The 25,061-nt window shown below is 41.0% G+C and overlaps 1 long non-coding RNA gene across 2 annotated transcripts; it reads right to left on the bottom strand.

Annotated features, from left to right (window-relative positions):
* Positions 1-11,735: 11,735 nt before the first annotated feature.
* On the bottom strand, positions 11,736-23,388 carry LOC131815212 (uncharacterized). Of its 2 annotated transcripts, none has more exons than XR_009347607.1 (4): positions 23,187-23,388; positions 22,924-23,007; positions 12,028-12,155; positions 11,736-11,899 (listed from the first exon to the last, which is right to left on the bottom strand). It is a non-coding gene; the product is annotated as an uncharacterized LOC131815212 (long non-coding RNA). The 2 variants fall into 2 exon arrangements; XR_009347608.1 differs by having other exon boundaries at positions 22,924-23,004.
* Between the last annotated feature and the right edge of the window lie 1,673 nt (positions 23,389-25,061).

Genomic DNA, 25,061 nt, shown 5'->3' with positions numbered 1-25,061 from the left:
GCCAGTGAGCTTGGAGAGCGGCCAGAGACCAGGGAGATAGGAGGGATTTACTGCTTTTCTCTGAGGGCACACTGAGGAGTGGGGGCCCAAGCTCTTGGCTCCTCTGGGCCAGAGATCGGGAGGCCGCCATTTTCATTCCCATCCTCCAGAGCTCTATGGAAAACATTCAGGGAACAAAAGCTACGGAGACTGAACCCAGCAGATTGCTTAACCTGGCCCCTGGAAAGGGTGGTGCAATTCCACCTTGCAATTCACTGCAAGAGACCCCTCCCCCAGAAGATCAGCAAAAACATCCAGCCAAGACCAAGTTCACTGATCAATGAGAACTGCAAAACTTCAGAGGTACGGAATACAGCACATAGAAGTCATGGCTTTTTTCCCATAAGTCTTTCAAAGTTAAATTTTTTAAATTTTATTTTTCTTAAAAATTTTTCCTCTTTCCTATTTTAATGTTTTTTTAACTATTTTATTTTATCAATACCTTTTTTAAAAAATCTTTTAAAATTTTCATTGTTATGATCATATTCTATCCCTTCATTATATTTGACCTTATTTTTTGAATACATATAAGTTTTTCTTTCTTTAAATTTTGGGATACAATGTCTTCTAATAGATCAAAATATACTCTAAACCTAGTGCATGGCTTTCTTCTAGTCTCCACCCTGATCATATACTTTTCTTTTCTTTTCCCAACCAATATCTTATATTATCAATTCCTTTTTTAGAATCTTGTTTAATTTTCATCTTTACAGTCATATTCCATCCTTTCATTGTGTACCCTTATTTTTATAAATATATATGTTTTTCTTTCTTTAAAATTTTGGGAGGCAGTTTCTTCTAATATACCCAAATTAAGTATGATATCAAAATACCATCAAATTTTTCAAATAAATGGAACAAATAATCCTAAAATTTATATAGAACCAGAAGAGACCCTGAATAGACAGAGAAATGTTGAAAAAGAAGGCCAAAGTTAGCAGCATCACAATTCCAGACTTCAAGCTCTATTACAAAGCTGTCATCATCAAGACAGTACAGTATTGGCACAAAAACAGACACATAGATCAATGGAACAGAATAGAGAACCCAGAAATGGACCTCAACTCTATGGTCAACTAATCTTTGACAAAGCAGGAAAGAATGTCCAATGGAAAAAAGACAGTCTCTTCAACAAATGGTGTTGGGAGAATTGGACAGCCACATGCAGAATAATGAAATTGGACCATTTCCTTACACCACACACAAAAATAGATTCAAAATGGATGAAAGACCTCAGTGTGAGATAGGAATCTATCAAAATCCTTGAAGAGAACACAGGCAGCAACCTCTTCGACTTCAGCCGCAGCAACTTCTTCCCAGAAAAATCTCAAAGACAAGGGAAGCAAGGGCAAAAATGAACTATTGGGACTTCATCAAGGTCAGAAGCTTTTGTACAGCAAAGGAAACAGTCAACAAAACCAAAATACAACTAACATAATGGGAGAAAATATTTGCAAATAAAATATCAGATAAAGCGCCAGTATCCAAAATATAAAGAACTTCTCAAACTCAACGCCCAAAGAATAAATAATCCAATCAAGAAATGGGCAGAAGACATGAACAGACATTTCTCCAAAGAAGACATCCAGATGACCAAAAGACACATGAAAATATACTCGACATCACTTAATGTGCATCAGGGAAATACAAATACAAATCAAAACCACAATGAGATATCACCTCACACCAGTCAGAATGGCTCAAATTAACAAGTCAGGAAAAGACAGATGTTGGTAAGAATGTGGAGAAAGGGGGATCCCCCTACACTGTTGGTGGGAATGTAAGCTGGTGCAGGCACTCTGGAAAACAGTATGGAGGCTCCTCAAAAGGGTAAAAATAGAGCCATCCTATGACCCAGCAATTTCATTACTAGGTATTTACCCCAAAGATACAAACGTAGTGATGTGAAGGGGCACCTGCACCTCAGTGTTTATAGCAGCAATGTCCATAATAGTCAAACTATGGAAAGAGTCCAAATGTCCATTGCTGATGAGTGGATAAAGATGTGAGATAGATATATAGATATATATAGATACACACACACACACACACACACACACACACAATGGAATACTACTCAGCCACAAAAAAAATGAAATCTTTCCATCTGCAACAACATGGATGGAACTAGAGGGTGTAGTAAGTGTAATAAGTGTAGTAAGTTAGTCAGAGAAAGACAATTATCATATAATACTCACTCATATGTGGAATTTAAGAAACAAAACAGGATCATAGGGGAAGGGAGGAAAAATAAAACAAGGTGAAATCAGAGAGGGAGACAAACCATAAGAGACTCTTATTCATAGGAAACATTATTTATTCATAAAAACAAACTCACTAATAGGAAACAAACTTACTCATAGGAAACTCTTACTCATAGGGTCGCTGGAGGGGATAGGGTCACTAGGTGAGGGCGTGTGATGTAATGAGCACTGGATATTATACAAGACTGATGAATCACTGAACTCTGCCTCTGAAACTAACAACACACTATGTGTTAATTAATTGAATTTAAATTAAAAATAAAAATAAATAAAAAATAAATTCCAAATATTGTCTTTCCTAATGCCAAAAAAGAAAAACAAACAAAAAAAGCCAAGGCCCATCTACATGCTGCCTACAGGACACTTATTTCAGACCCAAAGACACCCACAAAATGAGAGTGAGGGGATGGGGAAATATTTATCATCCCAATGGAAATCAAAAGAAAGCCAGAGTAGCAATACTTATATCAGACAAAATAGACTTTAAAACAAAGACTGTAAAAAGAGACAAAGAAAGACACTATATAATGATATAAAGCAAGCAATCCAACTAGAAGATCTAACAATTATAAATATTTATGCACCCAACATAGGAGCACCCAAATACATAAGACAGTTAACAACAAACATAAAGGCACTAATCATTAGTAACACAATAACAATAGGGGACTTTTACACCCCACTTACATCAGTGGACAGATTATGCAAACAGAAAAACAACAAGGAAAGAGTGGCTTTGAATGGCACACTGGCCTAGATGGATTTAACAGATAGATTCTGAACATTTCATCCTGAAACTGGAGAATACGCATTCTTTTCAAGCGCACATGGAAATTTCTCTAGAATAGATCACATATTAGGCCACAAAACAAGTCTCAATAAATACAAAGAGGTCAAGGCCATACCATGCATCTTTTCTGACTACAATGTTGTGATACTATAAATCAGCCACAAGAACAACCCTAGAAAAAGCACAAATACATGGTGGTTAAATAACATGCTATTCAACAATGAAGGGCCAACCAAGAAATCAAAGAAGAAATAAAAAACTACATAGAGACAAGTGAAAATGTAAACACAAGGGTCCAAAACCTCTGGGATACAGCAAGCATGGTTCTGAGAGGGAAGTATGTAGCAATAAAGATCTTAATCAAGAAGCAAGAAAAAGCTCAACTAAACAACATAACCTTAGCCCTAAAGAAGTCAGAAAAAGAAGAACAAGCCCTAAACCAGCAGAAGGAAGGAAATAATAAAGATTAGACAGGAATAAAATTATATAAAAACTAAAAAATCAATAGAACAGACCAATGAAATCAGGAGCTGGTTCTTTGAAAAAAAATCAACAAAACTGATAAACCTCTAGCCAGACTAATCAAAAAGAAAAAACAAACAAACAAATAAAAAACAATAACAATAAAGGACTCAAATAAACAAAATCATAAATGAAAGAGGCAAAACACAACTAATACTACAAAAACACAACTTTAAGAGATTATAAAAACTTATATGCCAACAAACTGAACCTAGAAGAAATGGATAGCTTCCTAGAAAGATATAACCTAACAAAACTGAAGCAAGAATAGAAAATTTGAACAGACTGATTACCAGCAAAGAAATTGAAAAACTCCCACCAAACAAAAGCTCAGTACCAGACAACTTCACAGAGGAATCCTACCAAACATTTAAAGAAGAGTTAATATCTATTCTACTCAAACTTCTCAAAAAAAATAGAAGAGGAAGGAAAACTTCTAAATTCATTTATGAGGCCAGCATTACCCTAATACCAAATTATTAGCAAACCAAATCCAACAGTACACTAAAAAAATCATTCACTACAATCAAGTAAGATTTATTCCTGTGATCCAAGAGTGGTTCAATATTCACAAATAAATCAACATAATACATCACTCAATAAGAGAAAGGACAAAATCCATATGATCATTTCAATAGATGCAGAAAAAGCATTTGACAAAGTACAATACCCATTCATGATAAAAACCCTCAACAAAATAGGTGTAGAGGGAACATACCTCAACAAAATAAAGGCCTTATATGAAAGATCCACAGCAAACATCATCCTCAATGGGGAAAAACTGAAGGCTTCTCCCTTAAGGTCAGGAACAAGAGAGGGATGTCTACTCTCACCACTTTTATTCAACATAATGCTGGAAGTCCTAGCCACAGTAATCAGACAACAAAAAAATTAAAAAGTCACCCAAATTGGTAAAGAAGAAGTAAAACTCACTATATGCAGATGACATGATACTCTGTATAGAAAACCCTAAAGACCCTACCAAAAAACTACTAAGAGGTGAATTCAGTAAAGTCACAGGATATAAAATCAATGTACAGAAATTGTTGGCATTTCTATATACTAATAATGAAGCAGCAGAAACAGAAATTAAGAGAACAATCCCATTTATAACTGCACCAAAAATTATAAAATATCTAGGAATAAACTTAACCATAGAGGTGAAATACCCATACTCTTAAAACTATAGAACACTCCTGAAAGAAACTGAAGAAAACACAAAGAAATGGAAAGACATCCCATGCTCATGCATTAAAAGAACAAATATTGTTAAAATGTGTATATTACCTAAAAACAATCTACAGATTGTTTTTTTCAAATCTTTTTTTCAAAATACCAAGGGTATTTTTCACAGAACTGGACCAAACAATCCTAAGATTTTTATGAAATCACAAAAGACCCTGAATAGCCAAAGAAATCTTGGAAAAGAAAAGCAAGGTGAGAGGTATCACAATTCCAGATTTCAAGGTGTATTACAAAGCTGTAGTAATCAAAACAGAATGATACTGGCAAAAACACAGACACATCAATGAATAGAACAGAATAGACCACCCAGAAATAAACCCACAATTATATGGTAATTCATCTATGGTAAAGGAGGCAAGATTATACACTGGGAAAAAAGCAGTCGCTTCAACAAATGATGCTGGGGAAACTGGACAGCTGCATGAAAAAGAGTGAGAGGGGACTATTTTCTTATATCCTACACAAAAATGAATTCCAAATGGACTCAAAACCTAAATGTGGACATGAAACCATATAATTCCTTGAAGAGAGCATAAGCAGATATGTCTCTGATATCAGTTGTAGCAACATTTTTCTAGATATGTCTCCTGAGGCAAGGGAAACAAAAGCAAAATTACACTATTGGGACTATACCAAAATAAAAAGCTTCTGCACAGGAGCAACTGGATGGCATAGTTGATTGACCTTCAGACTCTAGGTTTCACCTCAGGTTGTGATCTCAGGTTGTGAGATCGAGCCCCCAGTTGGGCGCCATGCACAGGGTGGATTCAGCTTGGGATTCTCTCTCCCTCTCCTTCTGCCCCTCCCCACCACTCTCTTGCTCTCAAATAAATAAATAAATTCTTAAAAAGTAAAAATAAAAACCTCTTCACAGTGAAGTAAACAACAAAACTAAAAGGCAACCTACAGAATAGAAGATATTTGCAAATGGCATATCTGTTAAAGGGTTATTGACCAAAAACTAATAATAATAATAGATAAAGAACTGATACAACTCTATGAGCGCTGGGTGTTAAGTGGAATTGTCACATCCCTATGTTGTCTAGTTGAAACAAATATAACACGGTACATTAACTATACCAGAATTAAAACTTGACAAAAAAAAAAACCAAAACGATACAACTCAACAACCAAAACACAAATAATCCAATTAAAAATGAACACAAATAATCCAATTAAAAAATGAACAGAAATTTCTCCAAAGACAACACCCAGATGGCCAACAGACACAAGAAGATGCCCATCACCACTCTTCTTCAGAGAAATGCAAACCAAAACTACAATGAGATATAACCTCCCACCTATCAGAATGTCTAAAATCAACAACACAAAAAATAGCAAGTATGGAAAGTATGTGGAAAAAGGGGAACCCTCCTACACTGTTGGTGGGAATGCAAGTTGGGGCAGCCACTCTGGAAATCAATATGGAGGTACCCTAAAATGTTGAAAATAGAGCTATCAATCACCATCAATCACACTCCTAGGTATTTACCCCAAAGATATAAACATAGTGATCCAAAGGGGCACATGCAACCCAATGTTTATTGCCGCAATGTCCAGAATAGCCAAACTATGGAAAGATTCCAAATGTGTTTTGACAGATGAATGGATCAAGAAGATGTGGTGTATATGTACAATGGAATACTATGCAGCCATCAAAAAACGAAATCTTGCCCGTTGCAACAATGTGGAGGGAACTAGAGGGTATTATGCTAAGTATAATAAGTCAATCAGAGAAATACAATTATCATATGATCTCACTCATATGTAGAATTTAAGAAAACAAAACAGAGCATCATAGGGGAAGGAAAGGAAAAATAAAACAAGATGATATCAAAGAGGGAGACAAACCATGAGACTTTTAATCATAGGAAACAAACTGAGGGTTGCTGGGGGTGGGGATGGAGGAATGGGGTAACTGGGTGATGGACATTAAGGAGAGCATGTGATGTAATGAGCACTGGGTATTATATAAGACTGATGAATCACTGACTTCTACCTTTGAAACCAATAATACATTATATGTTAATTGAATTTAAATAAACATAAATAAAATTTTTTAAAAGAATGAAATCTTACCATTTGCAATGACATGGATGGAGCTAGAGACTATAATACTAAGTGAAATAACCCAGTCAGAGAAAGAAAAATACCATATGGTTTCATTCATATGTAGAACAAAACAAATGAGCATACAGGGGAAAATGAGAGAGAGAAGCAAACCAAGAAATAGACTCTTAACTCTAGAGAACAAACTAATGGTCCCCAGAGGGAAGGGTGTTGGGTGGTTGGGTTAAATGGGTGATGGAGATTAAGGAGGGCACTCGTTACGATGAGCACTGGGTAATGTATAGAATTGTTAAATCACTAGATTGTATACCTGAAACTAATATAACACTGTGTGTTAACTATATTGGAGTTAAAATAAAAATTTAATTAAAAAAAAAAAAAGAATGTGAGGGGGTGCCTGGGTGGCTCAGTAGGTTAAGCATCTGACTCTTGGCTTTGGCTCAGGTCATGATCTCAGGGTCGTGAGGTAGAGCCCCTCATTGGGCTCTGCACTCAGCGGGGAGTCTGCTTGAGATTCATTCTCTCTCTCTCTCTGTCTCTCTGCCCCTTCCTCCCCTCGAACACTCCCTCACTCTCTAAAATAATTAAATAAATAATTCTTTAAGAAAAAAAAAAAGAATCTGTGGCTCCTTCTTACTCTATCTTTGAACAAAGAAGCCTCTTGGCTGTTACCTTTAAAAAACCAAAGCCCTTTGCAATTGTGAAGTATTGTTGGTTAAATAGGAGCTTAGATCCAGAGAGTAGAAGCACAGAGGCAAATGGACCTGAGTTCAAATGCTGGCCTTGCTTAATATCTCAGGGCCTCAGGGATTTTTCTCACTGACGCAGAGTTGACACACACAATGTTACATTAGTTTCAGTGTCCCTCGGTTTTCTTAGTGCCAAATAGTGATGATAATAGTAGTTTCATTGCAGAGTTCTTGTGCTGATTAGAGTAAGTAATATAAGATTATATTGGTCACCCAATGCAGTGAAATTTGTTGGTGACGGATGGGCCTGTATGAAGATGTGTTTCAGCAGCATGTAAAGGTATGATCCCGAAATGTTAACTAAATCTGATCCTGTTATGTCAAACACTATAAGGATAAACAAGCTGTTATTACCTACCCTGGGGGAGGTCATAGTGTACTGGATTCCACTGACCCAGGACCAGCTAGAGCAGAGAGGTTCGACACTTGCCTGAGGCTCCCATAGGACACAAATGGGACAAAAATATAGGTCTAGTCATTCCCAGACACCGCGCTTTCCAACAGCTCCCGTTTCACGTGAAAGGGAAGGGGCATTTCTTTAGCTTTCATGCCCCCTCTGTGGAGAGTAAGCAAAAGAATGAATAATATGAGGTCAGTGGTATCTTAGTCCACTCAGGCGGCTCTTATAACCAAGACATTCATCTCTCCTGCTTCTGGAGGCTGAGAAGTCCAAGATCAAGGTACCGACAGACTGAGTATCTAACCAGGACCCACTTTCTGGTTCATAGGCAGCTGTCTTTTCCCTGTGTCCTCATGTGGTTGAAGGAATGAGGGATCTCTCTGGGATCTCTTTTTCTAAGGGCACGAAAGCCATTGATGAGGGGTCTACGCTCATGACCCAACCACCTCTCAGAGACCCATTTCCTAACGTCAAATTGGAGGTTAGGATTTCATCATAGAAATATTGGGAGGACCAAATATTCAGTTCCTAGCAGATGGCAAATGGGGTGTGCTTCCTAATAAAAGATGCATGGAGGCTTAATGCAATAAAAAAGAAAGAAAGAAAGAAAGAAAGAAAGAAAGAAAGAAAGAAAGAAAGAAAGAAAGAAAGAGGGAAAGGGAAAGGAGAAAAAGAAAAAAAGTTTGTTTGGGTTTTATTTAACAATGTTGCCTCTTGAGTCACCCAGAGCAGAAAACCTGGACCAGTGAAGACCAAGGAGCTGTTTCTCAGCTATAGAGAGAAATATAGAGAAGCAAACAGGCTTCCATTTTTCACCCCCTGCATTTCCATGACTCCTCTTTCAAAAAAATAAGTAAATAAATAAAAGCGTCCTGTTGCAAAACTTCTTCCCATACCTGGACAGGGAAAAATTTGTGTGAGAAAGGAACAAAATCATCTATTAACAGTCTACCTCCCACTTCAACCTGCCACCACCCTGAAGACTAGATCCTGATAGCCAGAAGGTTCTCTGTTGAATGGGTAGGGTAGGGGTGCTGTGAGAGGGGTTGGGTGCCATAGATACTCTGCATGAGAAAGGAAGAGTTATTCCCATGGCAGGCAGCTGTGCAGTGTTCCTAGAGCAGCTTGTACACAGCGTGCAGGAGCCAGGGTGGGCAAAAGTGACCCTGTCCTTCAGATATTGTGAATCAGCACTCTGATCACTGAATGCTACTTTTAATCACAGAGGTGCAGACAAAATGGTGGGTGGCCATTGTTTTTGTGCCTCCCTCCGTGCTCGCTTCGGCAGCACATATACTAAAATTTGTGCCTCCCTCCACTGTTGCAAGCCTCTCCCCTCCAGCAGAAGTAACTTCCCGGGGATTTAAAGGGCTGGCACCCTTCTCTCTCCCCTTTTACTTTTCTCTTTTTCCAATTTTTGGAGCCAGACATCAAAGACTAAGATATTCAAAAAGAACTATGTATAAGGGGGAAAAAATCAGAGAGTCATTGCACATACCCAGGATGAGAAAACACCTGAGAATATCCTAAATTCACAGCTCAGGCTGGTCCTCAGCAGAGGCAGCCAACAACAAACAAAAATTTAGCAAAAACAAAAGCAGTAAACCCTGGAGAGGAGGAGGAATCCGATTTTTAGAGTTACCACCTTACCAGATTCAAGAAAGAAAAAAGAAAAGAAAAGAAAAAAGAAAAAGGGCGCCTGGGTGGCTCAGTGGGTTAAGCCTCTGCCTTCGGCTCAGGTCATGATCTCAGGGTCCTGGGATCGAGCCATGCATTGGGCTCTCTGCTCAGTGGGGAGCCTGCTTCTCTCTCTCTCTCTCTCTCTCTCTCTCTCTCTCTCTCTCTGCCTGCTTGTGTTCTCTGTCAAACAAATAAATAAAATCTTAAAAAAAAAAAAAAGAAAGAAAGAAAGAAAAGAAGGAAGGAAGAGTTATTGAGAGGAGCCTTGAGAAAAGTTCTCAACCTAAAATCCTCCTAACAAATGCATACTGAGTGTCTACTTGTCTTTGGCATTGACTAGCTGGGTTCACACGCAATCCTCAAGTCACAACGTGCCATGAGTCACAAGCTAGGCGTCATTGTTGTATATCATTTTTTTAAAGACTTTTATTTATTTGACAGAGAGAGAGATCACAAGTAGGCAGAGAGGCAGGCAGAGAGAGGGGGAAGCAGGCTGAGCAGAGAGCCCGATGCAGGACTCGATCCCAGGACCCTGAGATCATGACCTGAGCCGAAGGCAGAGGCTCAACCCACTGAGCCACCCAGGCACCCCATTGTGTGTCATTTTTTAACTGAGGAAACAGGCTCAGAGGTAAAATGATTTCCTGAAGGTGAGATGATGATCTGTAAACACAATGGTGGGAATTTAACTTATACAGAATTTATGTTTTTAGGGCTGAGCACAGAGCTTGGCCGGAGTGGGGAAGGAGACTGAAATATTTGCTAAGGCACAGGGCCGGAATGGGAGGAGTTCCAGAGAACATGATGAAGTTAGGAATTCCAGGGCCTTGTGGGAACTCCTCAGAGCAGGAACAGGAGCTGGGAAAGCAGAGGAAGAGAGGAGGCTTCTGGAGGAAGACCAGGGCAGGAAAGGAGGCTGGGGCTCCACCAGGATTTTATCAGAGACCAAATCTGGATGAGAGCTACGTGACTAGAATCAGAGGAAATCAGCTTTCATCCTAGGCATGCTGAGTGCCTGTGGTCCAACCCAAGCTGGGCATGTATCTGGATCCCCTCCAGTTCTGCCATTGTCTCATCTGCAAAATGGGCGCATTTGCTTCACTGCAATGATGAGTTACGGGCCTTGCAGGTGGTTTGAGAGCTGTGTGGGCCTCGGGAACATGGCCTGTAGTGAAGCCTCCAGATGGTTTCTCAACCACCATCTCCACTCTGCCCGATGCCCCACCCTCCTTAGTGGAGACCATCTACATCCCAAGCTTCATTCACTCGGAGTCCAATTATTCCAGAATAGTATCTGACCGGAAGTATACAACACTGTATTATAATCATATTTGAATTAAAAAAAAAAGAATTTTACTTGACCAGATTTATTTCCTTCCCTACATAAAAGAGATGCCAGGTAGGAAGCAGACCTCTCACCCACACTGCAGACCTAATCACCACCTAACCCTTGTCCTAGACCTGGTGGTGCAAAATCATTGTCTCCTTTTGACTGGGTTTTCTTATCCTTAAATGAGAGGGTTGGAACCAATGATCTCGAAGGTCCCTTCAGGTTCCAAAGCTATGTGGTGGCTTGGAACACCCCTCCTGAGACTGTCCTGCCAGCCCAGTGTTCCAGCTCTTTCTACTGCCCAATTAGTAGCATTTATCCAACTTTTTTTTGTCAGGTATGTGCTTCTATTCCAGGCATTCTGAGCCAAGTCTGAAAATCAGACTTCTTGGAAGACTCAAATGTTTTAACAATCTTCAAACACATGACATCAAACGTGCCATTTTCCCTTCATCCACCAACTTTGTACTTTTATCCAAAAAAAAGAAGAAAAAGAAAGAAAGAAAGAAAGAAAGAAAGAAAGAAAGAAAGAAAGAAAGAAAAGAGATACTGAGTCCATCTGGCATGATTTGCTTTGAATAAAAGCCCATCTGCTTATTATTTCTAATTTCATTGTCCTCTACAATGTTTACAGAAGTTTCTTTCAATATTTATTGCACCGTGTTTCTAATTACTGATCCAGACCATCTACACAGACTTGGTGGGGTGCCGGGCTGGGAGGTAGGTGTCTCTCCGTTTTCATCTGCACGCTGCTTTACTCTGGGGGTACCATGTGGCCCTCGGCCGTCATCACGCCACCCTGTTGCAAGACTGCGGAGACAGATTCTGACAATCAGCCCCTTTATCATCACTCTCCCTGGGGGCTTGCGAAGCCGCCTCTGATGAATTTTTGCCTGCCTCGACACCATTATTGTCACAGGAAGGATGGAGATAATTACCTGGTTTATTATCCTGAGGCTGGCTTCATCTGGGGGCCGGTGATCACTGGGAACAGAAGGCTCGTCTCTGTCTTCGGGAGTCCTAAATAGATGGGTAAAAGATTCACATTCCCCCTCTGGTGGTGTCTCTGAAAGACATGGGATGATCTCTTCAATGTAAATACTTCCAACTAGACCCTTTTTAAATTACCTCCACCCCAAAATACCCCCCAATCCAAAACGCTGTTTTATTTTAAGATTATTTATTTATTTATTTGACAGAGAGAGGGAGAGATCACAAGATCACAAGATCAGGCAGAGGGGAAGGGGGAAGCAGGCTCCCCGCTGAGCAGAGAGCATAATGTGGGGCTCGATCCCAGGACCCAGAGACCATGACCTGAGCTGAAGGCAGAGGCTTAACCCACTGAGCCACCCAGGCACCCCCAAAATGCTGTTTTAAATTAAACTCTTTTCCACCTGAAATAAGTTCCCATTTCTGATCTCCCCAGTTCTCTAATGATGCTTTATTCTTCCCATCTCGTGATGCCATTACCTCCCACGACCAACCAAATCCTGTTACTCCCTCTCTATGGCGTCTTTCCCATCTGTTCTACTCCATCGGCCGGTTTCCAACCAATATCCCACTGTCTCCATTCCTGAAAAACCTCCTTCCTGTCTCCTAGTCTCTCCCCGACCCCACCCACCATGTACTGAATCTGGAATAATCCACATAAAAATCCATCAAAATCCACACATAGATTTCATCACTCTCCAACTCAGCAATACTGTGTGGGTACCCTTTGCCTTCAGGAGGACGTGTCCATACCTGCCGACTGGTAGGACCTTCACCATCAGGCCTCACAGCCCCCCACAGCTGGGCATCCCCCGAATCCTTCTCCCAGCCACATAGGTGTGCTCCGGACGCCACAGTCTCAGCTCTTGCTCACACTGACTTCCCAGGCATATGGAAAATTCAAGAAAGAAAAAAAGCAGTATTTGAGGAGCACCTGGGTGGCTCAGTCGGTTAAGTGTCTGCCTTCAGCTCAGGTCATGATTCCGGGGTCCTGAGATCGAGTCCAGAATCCAACTTTCTGCTCTGCAGGGAGTCTGCTTCTCCCTTTCCCTAACTCATTCTTTCTCTCAAATAAATAAATAAAATCTTAAAAAAAAAAAAAAAAAGACAGTATTTGAAGTGATTCTTAGTGCAGACATTTAAGACTTAAAAGTGAACTCTACCCTGTTTTTGTATGTGGTATATCATGATGCTTCTGATTCTGATACTGATACTCCCCCAGATCCCAGAAAATTGTTTCCACTGTGTTGTCCACTAAATAGGCCACAGCTCTCCTGCAATGATTCACAAGGAAGTTCTAGCCAAAAAAAAAAAAAAAAAAAAGGGGGGGGGGGAGAAAAGAGAAGGCAGGATACAGAAAAGGCAGTGAGTATGGGTTAAAAAGCAGGGATTTTGAATCAAGTAGAACTGGATTCAAACCCCAGTTCAGGGGCACCTGGGTGGCTCAGTGGGTTAAACCTCTGCCTTAGGCTCAGGTCATGATCTCAGGGTCCTGGGATCGAACCCCACATCAGGCTTTCTGCCAGCGGGGAGCCCGCTTCCCCTCTCTCTCTCTCTGCCTGGCTCTCTGCCTACTTGTGATATCTCTCTCTCTCTCTCTCTCTCTCTGTCAAATAAATAAATAAAATCTTTAATTTTAAAAAAAAAAAGAAACCCAGTTCAGACACTTACTAATGCATGGCATTAGTGGAGAAAATCACTTACCCTTCCTGAGACTGCCTCCTTATCAGCAAATAGGGCTAATACTGCCTTGCAGGGTTGGTGTGGGAGCTAAAGTCAGCACACGTTGAGTTCATTTGTTAACCCAAGTGAGAGCTGTTAAGAATCTGAACTAAGACCTATGTGTAGGATTGAAAGGAGTGAAGATGTTTCAGAACTATTTAGGAAGTGAGATCATCAGGATATGGGACTGGTTAGGAAGAGAAGGGAAAGAGGCCATGATGAATGCATCCCAGATTTCTATCATGGATGAAAAGTCAAGATTTAATTTGTAAGATAGAAATTCTAAGAGTTTTGGGGCACCTGGCTGGCTCAGTCGGTGGAGCATAAGACTCTTGATATCGGGGTTGTAATTTCAAGCCCCACACTGGGTGTAGAGATTACTCAAAAATAAAATCTTTAAAAAAAAGTATTTAGATTTATATGATACTTTTTCTGTGCAACATTACAGATATTTGCAATTTTCAGATAATGCGAAATTGAGGTTTCATCATACCAAATGGATAACAAAAGAAAATACTTAATTTCTAGACCTGGAAGCCTCAGATGGACAAGTTTTTCAGGTAGCAATAGATCTTGTATTCAGCTGAAGCAGTTCCTACTGAAGTTCAATCCCCTGGGAATGACAACCTCTATACAGAAGACCAGATGGCAGGGGTGAGGGACCCATCTGGGAGCAAAGACTGTCATACTAGTATGGGACAAATGCCTGGGGTCCCAGTAGTGGGACTGTGATCAGAACACCACTACAACACTGGAGAAAGTGGGCAGGTGAACTGCTGCAATTTGACAGTGCTATTGCTAACAAATCCCAAAACCAGAGAAACAAAGGATTACACCTTGGGACTGACCCTATTTGAAACACTTCATTAAAACTTTCGATCACAAACTAGCTTAACATGAATTCATTTCCCATCTTGGTCATTCTGGATCATTCACATTTTTGTTTTTGTTTTTTTTGGTCAGGTTCTACTCACTAGAACCAGAAAAGTCTACATGAGAAAATGGAAGAGAGGGGGTTGGAAATGTGTTTTAGAGGGAAGGCAAATGTCAGGCTTAGGGATGTGGTCCGCATTTGTAAGAAATAGGGAGTCACTGAAGGTTTGAGAACAGAGTCAAATTTTTAAGAAGAGATGAAAGCAAATTTTTAAGAAGAGTCTGGCAGAGCTGGACTAAGTGAACCCACTTGAATCCTCAAATACTGAATTATTGTTGTCATTCTAATTAGACCTTACACTTTCCACCATTAATTGCATCTTTAAACTCTGGTCTCTCTAAACACCCTGACCATTGTCTTTCCCGAGGGCTTCTAACTCTGTCTCAGTGATTTTCAACCAGAGGGGAGGTACAGGATTTGGAAGTCAGTTGGCTTTTCTTATTGAGATAGTTGCTATATTCAAAAGTTGGGGCAGAGAGTAAGGTAGGTACACGGGGCTTTATTTCCACAGAGGTCAGTGATGCCATGTGTCCTCAAAACACTAAAAGAACAGGTGTAAAAAGTCATCTTGCCCAAAATGGCTGCAGTGCCCTGGGTGGGACGCATGATATCTGATCTCTTTTGCTTCCCCAATCTTTGTCTTCCTTTTTCTCCTTCTGTCTATCATCAGGCATCCCGCCAGTCGCCTGATTAGCAGGTTAAATGGTCACTCAACTGTCACTGAACTCCTCCCCTGATTCAGGAGCAACTGGAGGAAAGCCAACATCCATTATTGACCTAGTTGCACAGCACTTAAGATTTCCACGGTGCTTCACAATGGTTTCTATTAGCTAATTCTCATGTCAACACACGCATTGAGTTAGTTTTGTTATTTGTGGTTTGTAAGTGGAGAGGCTCAAGTACGGAAGATTTGGAAACCTGTTCATGTCTCTTACATTTAATTCATAGAACCAAATTGTGGGAAGCTCTTTTCAAAGTCACAATAATTCTCCCATACCTCTAGGACATTCACTTAGTAGGGTGCCATTGGTGACAAAATTTTAATATAAATGTCCCTTGCTTTTTGGCATTGAAATACTTTGAAGGCCTAGTGATGAAAAGTGAATCGCCCTCTCCACTGGTTTTCATTATACTGAAGATATATTCAAGGTTTTGTTTTTTTTTAATCTCTCTTAAAAGCTGAATGTTTTATTGCCATCTCTATGGACCTCTCTTTTGATGTCTGTTACATTTCATTTTGTATTACCGGTCCCTTGGCCCCTTTGGGGCACTGTTGTATCTTCCTAACAGATGGAAAGTGTTTTGAGGGCAAACTGTCTTTTTCTTTGTATTTCTCCAAACACTATAATAGTGCCTCGCCTGCAATAATGACTTATTAAATATTTGCTGATGGATTGGTGCTCAAATTGTTGGCCAATTCCACAACATGAAAGGTTTTACTTCCTGGGAATCTACTCTTTGAAAAAAAAGAAAAGAAAAGAAAAGAAATCATCAGAAAACATTTTGTAGACTTCTGCCCCTATGATGTCCCTGTTGTGATTAGTTACATTTCATCAACACCATCTCTAAGCTCTGGATATTTCTCTCATGACAAAGGAGTCTCTGACGCCACAACTGCCAATCCCATCATCTTTTTTCCACCCAGAAATTTACTGTGCCAAACATGGCTAATAACTTACCCCATGGGGGTAGGGTAGATGGATGGTCACAATGGGCAAAACGGTCACAATCTTCCACTGCTCACTGTGTTCTTGACCTTTACAATGTAACTGGGCCTCTACTCCTATCAAAACACAAGGTCTATTTTCCTATTCCTTTGAATCAAGAATAAAAAGAAAATCCCTTAAGTTGATAAAGGAGAAAGGAGATCTGCCCAAAAACCCAGAGGAAACCTCAACATAATCAATGCATTTTTTTTCTAATTTTTTTGAGTATAGTTGACACACAATATTGTGTTGTTTCAGGTGTACAACACAATGGTTCAACTTCTCTATACATTATGCTGTGCTTACCACAAGTGTGGTAACCAGCACAGGTGTAGCTCTTTCACCATACAATGGTATTACAATATCATAATCAGTACATTTTAAATGTATTCCTTCTAATACCAGAATAAGACAAAGGTACTCACTACTGCTGTAGCTGTTCTACAGGGTTCTCCATGCCTTGGCCGATGAAATGAGACATTGTAAGGGCCTATTTAACCAGAGTGGCTCCATCTTGGTTGAACGGCCATTTTGTTGTTTATGCAGTAAAACTTACACTGACCCTGCCCCCAACCCCCAGGGGACTTACTTAAAAGCAAGTCTGGGAAGCTAGTAAAATATGGTCGACCAGTCCCAGATAACAGAGCCCAAATACAAGGGCGGGTCAGGCCAGGTGGAGACATCCAATCACTATCTTCCTAAAAGAATGTGGGCCCCATCTTTTGGGTGCCTTTTGGGTGCCAATTCTGACCAAGGTGATAGGCTAGTTCAAATATCTACTATAGAGTAAATTGTAGTTTAATTGGCCACCTGTGAGTGACCTAGCATGACTGCGCAGCTTTCTCTGTGTGTTACAATTTCATTGGCCACCTGTGTGTGGCCAGGCTCAACCACATGGTCTTTGCTCTATACAAGTTACTCTGTGAGGCTGGGAGGTTTCGCTCTCTCTGTAAGAATCTGTTTGATTCTCCATGCTTGGCAGGAAATAAAGCTTTGCTTGACCTTCACTTTGTATCAGTCTCGCTCCTTTGATCACGGGCCCTAACAACGTGAAGACTGTAAGCAAAAAGCAAAACTCTAAATGTTTTCAAAAACAACACACAAGAATTTTATAGAGAAATATTAAAAATTTTATGGAGAAATTTTTAAAACCTATTAAATCATACAAGTTCTGAGTAGTGGAGAAAAACCCACTGCTCATGGGGGAGATTATTTAACACCATGAAGGTATAAATTCTTCCCCCAAATTAATTCATAAATTTAATGGAATTACAGACAAAATTTCAGTAGGCTTTTTTTAAACATCTCATCAAATTGATGCTAAAATGAGTATGAAAGAACAAAAGTCCATGAATATTAAAGACAGTTTTGAAAAACAAAGAACAGAAGCCATCAATACCTGTATCAGTTTCCCAGGGCTGCTGTTAATAAATTACCACAAACTGGCTTAAAGCAGCAGAAATCTCTTCTCTCAGTTTCAGAGACTAAAGGTCCAAAATTAAGGTGTTGGCAGAGCCGCATTCCCTCTGGAAGCTCAAGGGGAGAATCCATTCCTGGCCTCGTCCAGGTTCTGCTGGAAGTCAGCGTTCTTTGGCTTTCCTCAGCTGGGACTGCCTCACTCCCTCTCTGTCTCTCTGCATTTACATGGACTTATTTTCTGTATGTCTGCATCTTCCCCTCCTCTGTCTCTTGTAAGGATACTTATCTTTGGATTTAGGACCAATCTAGGTAATCCTGGTAAATTTAATCTCAAGATTCTCAATTTTTTGTATCTGTGAAGAAAAGACCTCAAAAACACAAGCCACATGGTAAAAAAAAAAAAAAAAAAAAGGCAGTTTTGATTACATTAAAATTAAGAATCCCTTCTTCCTTAGAGAATTCCTAATAATGTATATAGATACTCAACTGTCTAGAAGATAAAGCTTAATTCTCCTCCCCTTCAGTATGAACTGAACCTCATGACTCACTTTCAAGAATAACATGCAGAAAGGAAAATGTTTAACTTTACAATGGAGAAAACTAGCAAATATCACCCAAGTGGTCAGGGTTAACATTGTTAAGTCATATTGATATCGTAAAACCCTTGATACATGATAAGCGCATTTTTACTCCTACCGTGTTCTTCCAAGAAAGGTATAAGCCCAGTCTAATCATAAAGAAAACAGCAGTCAAACTCAAATTGAGAGACATTCTACAAAATGCTTGACCAGTACTCTTCAACACTATGAAGATCATGAAAAACAAGGAAAGACTGAGAAATTGTCATAGATCAAAGGAGACTAAGGAGATAAAGTAATTGAATGCAATGTGGTATCCCAGATGGATCCTGGGACAGTAAAAGAACATCGATGGGGGGAAAACCATGAAACCTGAATATGTGGTTTTTTAAATAGCATTAGACCAATGTTAATTTCCTGGTTTTGACAAATGTGCCAAATTATTTAAGATGGTTAACATTAGAGGGAGCTCAGTAAAAGGGACATGGAAACTCTCTGGAGTATCTTTACAAGTTTTTGTAAATCTAAAATTATTCTAAAATGAAACATTTGCCACTTATAAAATAATCTCAGCTAAAGATATCAGAATAAATTCATATCAGCTAAAACCTACAGAAATTAACATCTAAAATATACATAGAATTCTAAGAAATTAATGAAAAAGACAAGAAAGCCAGTAGTAAAATGGATGAGCATATGACCAGACAAATCCGAGAAGGGGAAATCCAAGTGACCAATAATATATCAAGAGATATGTTACATTATTAATAATCAGAAACACGGTAAATTAAACCAAAGAAACATATCTATATGAATCACCTTGGGAAAAAAGAGAACGTGGGAATATGGGAAACCTGGTTCACTCCCAGCAGGAGAGGACAGTGGAACAGCCATCCTGGAAGGCAAGATGGCAGTGCTACATGGGATGAAGTGTGCAATTACCCTATGACATGTGATCCCACTCCAGGGATAACACCCCAGGAACACTCACCTAGGGTCATATGGGGGCATTTAGAAAAGGGTTGTTTATGACAACAAAGCCTCGAGCCAACAATGGGGTTGTAAACAAAACATGGTGGACACACTCTGGAAGATGACGTAGCAGAAGAAATGACCAGAAGCACATTCGCCAACACGGATAAACTCTAAAAAATTACACAGAACAGAAACAGTAAAAAGAAAAAAAGAAAAGAAAGCAAAGGAAAAAGCATATACTAAAGTGCTATTATATGAATCTAATTATCATAAATTTCAATGACATATTCTAAACACATTAATGTGCATGTTTACGGTACATGAAGAAGACAATAGACATCGGGACGGACTTGAAGGTGGGAAATGCTATAATAGACTAACCCAAGGGAGAGACCATGACGAGGCGGGTGCCATGAGCTCCTTAGGACGCTGACTTCAATTCTTTGCATCTGAGGCCCAAACCAAAAAGGAAAGAGCAGAGGACAGACTGAGCAAGGATTTGAGATCACTTTTGAGCTAAGAGCATGAGTTTTAGTGTGGGTAGACATGGGAACATCTATAGTTTCTGCTTAGCAACCCCCCACCTTTTCTTTACAGAGTGATCTCAAAATAAGTCATATCTTAATGTCCAGTTAAGAAGGGCATTGTACTACTTGGTTTCATTTCTATAAGATATACCCCACCCCATAGCATGATACTCAAAGAGTACTTCTTTCCAAGACCTTTATAAATCTCCCCGATTCACAAAGAACCACTAGATCACCTAAGTCCCCCTGCCCCCCACCCCGTAACATGCAAATAGAATGAGAGAGAAACACTGTTTCTTTGAGCCCCTGGGGGCAGGGTGTTAGACTCCCTCACCAGCCCTGTAACCCCACACCACACTCCAGCACCCCGGCCAGCAAGTGCAATTCTAATTCATGCTTCAACAAAAATACAAATTATAATATATTTTGAACCTGGAGGGTCATTTGCAAATAATGAGAAATGCAAATTTTAAATCAGTGTAAGTCCAGGGAGTGCTGTACTGTGATGGCCGCTCTGGTGCCCAGAGGAGTTACGGCAGCTTTTTTAAGTGTTTAATATACTCTCTGAAACAGCAGAGGCCGTGAGCAAACCGTGATCATTTTCATTGACCATTTGGCCCGTGGCTCAGACCACTGCAGCACGGACTCTGAGCAAATCACCAAAGATTGAAATTCTAAAAGAAGCTGTTGATTTCAAAGCTTTTAATGATTCAAATTTTCAATCAGCAGTTTTTTCCCCAGTTCATTACCCACGGACTCTGTGGATCAACCAATGTGTGCAACCCATCTCCTCCTTAATTCCTCTCCTAATACAATCCTGTCCATCATGTTACCCAGCCCTGGAAAACAAAGCCAAGATATACATGTTCATTTTACCTTCCTTTGCTTTGGCAGCATTCCAAAAGCATGGGAAACAAAGTATAAAACCCCACCCTCTCAGAAAGCTTCTAAAATGAAGCTGCCGATCAAGCTGTGGGTTCCTTAACTGGACTGGACTGATGGGAAATTGAATGTGCGCTGGCAGCTCCGGCTGAGACAAGGGAGAGCTGCCTGTGAACAAAGAGGGGGAGAGGAGAGAATCTTCAGCCTTAAGTCAGAATCGTGTCCATCCCACAGTGTCACTCCACCTGGGGAGTCAGGAGATGAAAATAACTTGGCTTTGAAACACACACAGGCTATTCAGGAAAGCAGCTGACAATTACAAGTACGAAGTGGGTACCGGACTAGGTTCCTACTGTGTAAAATTGTATGTTATGGAATTGATTGAGCTGTCATTCACAAAAGGGGATCCTTGAAGCTAGCGGGAAGATAAATAAAGCAGAAATTCAGATAAGATTCATTCAAGTCCTGCCACCAGGATCTGTGAATTGAAAGTGTTGCAGTTTGTGAAGTAATAGGATTAAACAATGGGGTTGAAGGTCATTCCTTATTACCCTTTTCTATAAATTATCTCATTTTCTCTTTGGCTCAGTGACTGTCACTCTGCAGGGTCACTTGCTCACTGAGTCACCTGGAGCTGCAGGCAGCCAGGACTTGGTAATATTAAGTTACATGCAACTGATGAATCACTAAATTCTACCTCTGAAACTAATATTAAAAAAGAAGAAGAAGGAGGGACACCTGGGTGCTCAGGTGGTTAACCGACTGCCTTCGGCTCAGGTCATGATCCCAGAGTCCTGGGATAGAGTCCTGATCAGGCTCCTGGCTCAGTGAGGAGCCTGCTTCTCCCTCTCATCCTCTCCCCTCTCCTGCTGTTTCTCTCTCTCTCTCTCTCTCTCTCAAGTAAATAAATAAATAAAATCTTTTGAAGAAATCCCCATGTTGTCTTAAGGATTTCTTACAACCCATTTCCCAGCCATCACCCACCCTGACCTCCAGCATTCTCAATGTCCCCAGCACTGTCAGGTCCCATGACTGACAGTGAAGGTGAGCTGTAGTGGTCCCTGGCCCAGCCTTAGGGCATCTGGTGAGCTAGACAGTGGTAGCACACAGTGTGCTTTCTAAAGGCAGGTGGCAAACTCCTGTTTCATTAGGGTCACCTTGAGAACCAAGGGAAGTCAACTCTGGATTGTGTCTTGTGTGTAGTAGGTGCTCAATAAAAATGAGTTCAGCGAATGAAGGAACTGACAGTTTCCTGCAATAGCACAAGTCAGAGGGAATAAGCGTCAATCAGCATTCACTTCTGGCAGATTGGTCCAGAAGAATCAAACCCCAGCTGAGGGTGGGAGGAGAAGGAACGGACCTTACTTCCTCGGGGAGAGAACGGGCAGGAAAGTAGCAGGTGTCCAGGACTTCAGCCACAGAGACTCGGGGTCAGAACAGGGCTCCAGTCCCAGCAAGGAATGCAAACATGGGACGAGATGAACACCGCAGAATGGAGGAAGTGCGTGTACATGCACGGTCCAAGGGTGTCTTGGGTAAGGTCAGCTCAGGAACAAACAGGAAGCACTGCAGAGGAGGAGAGGACCTCAAGACCCTCCCCACCCCAAGCTGAGCAGGACTCTGGAAGACTGCTGAACCCACTCTCCCATTCACATCTCCACCTTTCAGGACTGGCTCTCAGGCTGGAATTCATTTAAGCCGTGGACTTCCCTGTGGAAGGTATTTAATGCAAGAGCCTGCTCTAGTGGAAAGATCACAAAGGAGGCAGTTCTGCTGTGACCTTCCTGTGCCCTCAGACAAGCCACTTAACTTCTCCAAGTCACAGGTCCCTCCTCATAATTGGGGGCAATGATCCGACTTATTGGAGCATTTGGGGATCAAGAAGAGTCCACATATGGAAGCACTCTGCAAAGAATGTAGCTATTTGTGTGTTTCATATTGATTTCAGTGTTGAATTTGTCCAATTGAATTTTCTGTAATCATAGAAATAAAGCTTTAGTTCTGAGAAGTTTTAAGCATCCAGCAGGCAAAAAGAACATTGGAGGGAGCCAGAGAGGTCTTCTCTGGGCCCCCAAAATCAGAGGCTGCAATTGGCACCTACCCGTGGCAGCTCCCTTTCGCCAGACTCTCTGCTTGAAGCCGCGATCCAATCCACAGCCTTGTACAGAGTACCGCTAAGTATCTGCTGGAGGGCATGTAAATAAAACCTTCACTAAGGTAAACAGTTGCTCGGTTTTACAGCCTGTTCACACGTAACTTTTATGCTCCATCATGATCTATGGCTCCTCTGCCTTTGCAAGTCCTGGAACATGGTTCCATGTGATGTCCTCTAAGTGACAGGCAGATAAATGGTTATTTACTCACCAGCTTTCCAGGCCCTTCAAAGCCTTTATTTAAACTGGGATGCTGTCCCTAACTACCCATTAGTGGTCATGGAAATTCTTCCTAACTGGAGACGAGCCAGTTACCCTGACAGCCTTTAGCGGCCCAGGGCAGAAGGCTGGGCGGGATGAGGAGGGGCCCCTCGGTCCATCTTATTGTTGGACCCAGAGGCCACGTCTGCCATCAGCGCGTCCCACTGTGAAACGACAGGGCGTGCCTGCAGTCTTCCTAGCACATGGCCCGTGTCACAAATAGGAGAAGGTTCCAGGAAAGAACTTGGGTGCTATAAAAAACACCTGCTACTGAGTCAAGTGACTGCTGGTTTCACACCGAAAGGACCATTCAGCCGCCTGACGCAACTGTCAGGCCCAGACAAGAAAGTCAAGTACATTTGGTCCATTTTTTGCTGACACCATGGATGTTTCTATGATGGGAAGCGAATCCCTTCTCATTCTGAGGGAAGGAACAGTCCACAGCTTGATAACGGAATAGATCCAGATTTTACTTCCCAAGATTGGTAGTTGGAATCTGCAAAGTATTTTTAATAGAAGTAACATTGTAAATAAGAGTTTGAAACTGTTACCATGGTTATCATAACAATAGTTCCCAAGTATCAAGTGCTTATTACTTGTGAGAAACAATGCTAAGCATTTGCCACGGAATATTCATGAGATACTCACAGTGAGCCCACAACCTGAGGTTTACCCTTTCTCTTCCCAGCTGAGAAGACTAAGGCTCAGAGAGGCTAAGTAAGTTGCACAACATCACAAAGCTCGAGTTTGAACCCTGTGCTCTTGAACATTCTTCCACGGTCAGTGGAGACCCTTGTGTTTTTCAATCTTCCATATTCCCTAAATTTAAAAATGAACCGTTTGAATTGGACATTTGGGAAGATATCTTGTCAGCTTTCTAGGGTACCCTCAAAACTCAATGTTAATTGTACATGGGCGACTTAGGAGGACATGCATCTACGCAGAGGACCAGGTGAAAGATGAGAGCGAATACAGAAGCCAAGGGTAGAGGAAGAAGTCAGAGACAAAGGAAAAGAGGCAAAGCCAATGAAAATGGAAGAGAAGAGCTCTTCGTGGAAGAGAAGGTAAACAAAAGGGCATTCCAGGCAGGGGGCGGTTTGAACAGAAACGTGAAGAAGCCTGGAGGGTGGGGAACTCAGAAGAGGATCTGTGGAGGGAGGTCGGAGGTGGGGGTTGAAAGCTTTGAGAATCCAGAACTCTGGATTCTAGCCCATCTCCTGACTAGCGCCGCTTTCCACCTCATGTGGATTCCATCAACAAAAATATAATGAACGCTGGAACTGCTGGCACCTGGAAGACAAAAGAAACAGTTGTTGGCACCTATGTAGACCATATATATATATATATATATATTTTTTTTTTTTTTAAGGGTGAAATTTCTTAAAGTCATATTTATATTAAGAATCACCTCGCCCTTTGAAGGAATGAAAAAGATGATTTTCACATTTTCAAAATACGAGTGATAATCCAACACACTGAATCATCACAAACGCTCAGGGTATGTGATCCCGGGCCAGGTCGTCTGGAATGCTTTTTTATTCTGTACATTGGCCTCAACAACCCAGCTGGGTCTCTGCACTCAGCAGGTGCTCAGTAAACCCAGGAGACCAGAGTTTCTGGGCAAATCTCCAACCTTGGCAAGTAACAGGAATATTAAGCAGGGAAACTGAGGCAGAAGCCCAATTATGAACAAACTTGGTGGCATTTCAAAAGACTGGCACCTGGGGAAAAAAAAAAAAAAAGACTGGCACCTGGAGCTTCCTCGGCTACTCAGGGCTCAGCCTATCCCAAGAAAGAATTGAATGCCAGGCCCTGCTCCGGGCAC

Source organism: Mustela lutreola, chromosome 14, assembly GCF_030435805.1.
Source record: "Mustela lutreola isolate mMusLut2 chromosome 14, mMusLut2.pri, whole genome shotgun sequence".
In the NCBI taxonomy this organism is placed as follows: Eukaryota; Metazoa; Chordata; class Mammalia; order Carnivora; family Mustelidae; genus Mustela; species Mustela lutreola.
Note: the sequence above shows the minus strand (reverse complement) of the source record. Positions and strands in the feature narration are given on the sequence as shown.